Consider the following 4677-nt stretch of genomic DNA (forward strand, 5'->3'; position numbering starts at 1 on the left):
AGGGGTTGCTATTACGTGCTCTTTGGCAATATTATAGTCAAAAGTTCATATATCCATATATTATTTTTTATTAAACCTAACCCTTTATCCCGATATATTGAAACGTTTAATGCAATGCAATGCTCTACTAAAAACACCGTTGTACTAAATAGATGATAAAGTAAAAACATATAGTAGACTTATTCTAAGAGTTTCGGAGTAAGTAAGGTACAGAAAAATATTAAAAAATCAACTATATTAAAAATTATTATTACATCGCCTTTTATGGTTTATACAGAAAATACCGGCACCATCATGTAAAAGAGAGCGTAATACGTCTAAATGAGTTTATTTACTATCCCTACCCCACTATAGGGAGATCAGGAAATGATTTCAGTATTATTGCTCGTGGTGTGAGTAGATCCTGGCTAACTTGATGTATGGCACTTAGCTTTATTAAAAGCATGAAAGATTTCTAGGTTCCCTTTAAAAGTGCAGTTTCCATTAACATAGCTTAATTCATTGTAGAGCACCCGCGAGCAGCAAAGAAAATTTTGGTCAAGTATTAACTTACTAGTAAATTTTAAAAGGTAATTAAAAAAAATTTGTAAGACTGCAATACTAAGGAATAGAAAATTACATGCCATGAGGGTACCAGGAAGCCACAAAAGCTTTAGCCCCAATCTCAGTTAAAGGATTTTCTGTAAGATCCCTAATGGTTATGTAAAAGATAAATATTAATAAATACTTAACAGGAGGAACACCTGGAACAACACCGTCGCCCCGATAGGTCTTATTATATAAGCAGTTTTACTAAAATTATTTCTAAAATGCAATTATATTGGTCTTTAATAACCTGACTAGACTGATAAACTGTGCGAAGCCTCGGCTTACGCGGTTTATTTAGATGTTACAAACAGAAAGTTTTTGGAAAAACAATAAATCTAAACGTTTAGAAAACGATTGGAAAAAGTATAACAAGATATGAAAAGATGCCTTCAAAAGCAACAAAACATGATAAGTATATGCAAGAAAGAAGCTATATAATATGATAAAACGTACAGTAACAAGATCTCTAAAAGTATATAAAAAGATGAGAAGTTCAAAGTTAAGATAAAATGTAAGGTATATTACTACACCTTATTTAAAATTAATGTAAAAAAAGTTCAAATAGGGAGTTCCAGTGGTAGTACTAAAGAAAAACAATGTAATGCATAAAATAGTCAAAGATTGAAGTGAAAATGGGTAGCAAACTTAGTGCAACGTAGCTCCTACGATTGGTTTATTCCTATCTTATATAGTCGCCTCCAAATTAAGGTGCCTTATAAACCGTCCCCAAGAAAAGTAACGAATAGAATAAAAAACTTACAGTTCCGTCAAGGCAATGAGATGGGAAAACGAATCGTCTTCAACTGATTTTATTTTGTTATTCCATAAAGATCTACAATATGTTAATAACATAGTTATAGAATTTAAAAAATACTGAACACGATTATTAAGACTCTTAATAATACTAAAAGGAAGTAACTGTATAATTTTAGTAAGCGGCGAATAATTTATGATTTATTTGAATAACGTAAGTGAACAGAATATTATATAATGAAATATTTTATGATAGGATCATAATTATGGCCTTACAATAAAGTCAAATTACGGAGGCCAGAAAACAATTCTTTGCTGATGAAGGTAAGTTGGTTAGAACCTAAATTCCTTAAAATTTACGTCAGTAGTAACATTAGAAGCAAAATTTATAATAAGTATGGTAATAATTAAGCTTAAAATCCATCCATTTGGTCCTTTAATATTAGTGAAAAACAATATATATAGCAAATATGAAAACTCAGAAAAAATTAAATTCTAGCCAAGGAAGAAGACTGTAGTTGCAATAGATTAGCAAGGTAAAATAAAAAAAATTTATCAATTAGCTTATGGAATGACCCGCAAGCTTTTTAATAAAAAATAAGAATCTTACAATGTCTTCAAGGCAGTGAGGTGAGAAAACAAATCGTCTTTAATTGACTTTAATTTGTTATCTATTAAAGCTCTACAAGTAATATGTTAATAATAGTTATAGAATTTAAAAAATACTGAACACGAATATTAAGACTCTTAATAATATTAAAAGGAAGTAACTATATAATTTATCTAAAAAGCTAAATTATAGCTAACGGAGAGAGTTGTAGTTGAAAAAGATTAGCAAAATAATGCTGCTTGAATTTATCAATTAGCTCATGGAAGAAAGTTCATCGTGAGATAATCCACAACATTTTAAATAAAAATAACAAACGTACAGATCCGTCAAGGCAACGAGATGAGAGAACGAATCGTCTTCAATTGATTTTATTTGACTATTCCATAAAGTTCTACAAGTAATATCTTATAACATAGTTATAGGATTCAAAAATACTGAACACGATTATTAAGGCTCTTAATAGTATTACAAGGAAGTAACTATACAGTTTGTCGAGTAAGTAGTGAACATTTTATGATTGATTCGAGTAGCATGAATGAACATAATATTATTATATAATAAAATAGTTAATGATAGGATCATAATTATAGCCTTACAATAAAGTCAAATTACGAAGGCCAGAAAACATTCCTTTGCTGATGAAGTTAAGTTGGTTATAACCTAAATTCCTTATAGTTTACGTCAGTAGTCATATTAGAAGTAAAATTAATAAGTACGGTAATAATTAAACTTAAAATCCATTCAGTTTGCCCTTAAAAATTGGTGAAAAAACAATATATAGCAAATATGAGAACACAGAAAATTTAAATTCTAGCTAACGTAGAGGGCTGTAGTTGAAATAGGTTAACAAGGTAATGCTGCTTTAATTTATTGATTAGTTTATTGTTATCAAAACAGAAAAATAAAACAAATAAAGTTCACCGTGGGATAATCTACAAGCGTTTAAATTAAAATTAAACCTACAATATCGTCAAGGCAATGAGATGAGAAAACGAATCGTCCTCAATTGATTTTATTTTGTTATTCCATAAAGATCTACAATATGTTAATAAAATAGTTATAGAATTTAAAAATACTGAACACGATTAATAAGGCCCTTAATAATATTATAAGGAAGTAACTGTATAATTTTAGTAAGCGGCGAACACTTTATGATTTATTTGTATAACATAAGTGAACAGAATAATATTATAAAATAAAATAGTTAATAGTAGGATCATAATTATGGCCTTACAATAAAGTCAAATTACGAAGGCCAGAAAACATTCCTTTGCTGATGAAGGCAAGTTCGTTATAACGTAAATACCTTATAGTTTATGTCAGTAGTAATATTAGAAGAAAAATTAATAATAAGTATGGTAATAATTAAGCTTAAAATCCATCCGTTTGGTCTTTTAATATTAGTGAAAAACAATATATATAGCAAACATGAGAACACAGAAAAAATTTAATTCTAGCTAACGAAGTGGGCTGTAGTTGGAATAGATTAGCAAGGTACTTCTAAAAATTTATCAGTTGGCTTATGGAGTAAGCCACAAGCGTTTTAATAAAGATTAAAATCTTACAATTCAGTCAAGGCAACGAGATGAGAAAACGAATCGTCTTCAATTGATTTTATTTTGTTATCCAATAATTTTCTACAAGTAATATGTTACTAACATTGCAATAGGATATAAAAAATACTGAACACGATTAAGGTTCTTAATTATATTACAAGGGAGTAACTATATAATTTATCGAGTAAGCAGCGAACATTTTAAGATTGATTCGAGTAGCATGAGTGAACAGAATATTATTATATAACAAAATATTTAATGATAGGATCATAATTATGGCCTTACAATGAAGTCAAATTACGAAGGCCAGAAAGCAATTCTTTGCTGATGGAGGTAATTTGGTTATAACCTAAATTTCTTATAGTTTATGTCAGTAGAAATATTAGAAGAATAATTAATAAGTATGCTAAAAATTAAGCTTTAAATCTATCCATTTGGTCCTTTAATATTAGTGAAAAAACAATATGTATAGCAAACATGAGAACACAGAAAAAATTAAATTCTAGTTAACGAAGAGGGCTGTAGTTGGGATAGATTAGCAAGGTAAAATAAAAAAAATTTATCAATTAGCTTATGGAATGACCCACAAGCTTTTTAATAAAGAATAAAATCTTACAGTTCAGTCAAGGCAACGAGATGAGAAAACGAATCGTCTTCAATTGATTTTATTTGACTATTCCATAAAGATCTACAATATGTTAAAAATAAGTATAGAATTTAAAAATACTGAACACAATTATTAAGACCCTTCATAATATTATAAGGAAGTAACTATATAATTTTAGTAAGCGGCGAACACTTTATGATTTATTTGTATAACATAAGTGAACAGAATATTATTATCTAATAAAATATTTAATGACAGGATCATAATTATGGCCTTACAATAAAGTCAAATTACGAAGGCCAGAAAACATTCCTTTGCTGATGGAGGTAATTTGATTATAACTTAAATCCCTTATAGTTTATGTCAGTAGTAATATTAGAAGAAAAATTAATAATAAGTATGGTAATAATTAAGCTTAAAATCCATCCATTTGGTCCTTTAATATTAGTGGAAAAACAATATATATAGCAAATATGAGAACTCAGAAAAAATTAAATTTTAGCTAACGAAGAAAGCTGTAGTTGGATAGATTAGCAAGGTAATGCCTCTTAAAATTATCAATT

At 28.3% G+C, this 4677-nt stretch overlaps 1 long non-coding RNA gene across 1 annotated transcript; it reads right to left on the minus strand.

The window, feature by feature from the left end:
• Positions 1-613: 613 nt before the first annotated feature.
• Positions 614-1687, minus strand: LOC135120655 (uncharacterized). The gene is made up of 3 exons (XR_010278676.1): positions 1618-1687; positions 1349-1420; positions 614-691 (listed from the first exon to the last, which is right to left on the minus strand). It is a non-coding gene; the product is annotated as an uncharacterized LOC135120655 (long non-coding RNA).
• Between the last annotated feature and the right edge of the window lie 2990 nt (positions 1688-4677).

The sequence above is a fragment of the Zophobas morio genome, unplaced genomic scaffold (genome assembly GCF_036711695.1).
Source record: "Zophobas morio isolate AGI-343-1 ecotype UQ-CSIRO unplaced genomic scaffold, CSIRO_AGI_Zmor_V1 ptg000404l, whole genome shotgun sequence".
Lineage (NCBI taxonomy): Eukaryota > Metazoa > Arthropoda > Insecta > Coleoptera > Tenebrionidae > Zophobas > Zophobas morio.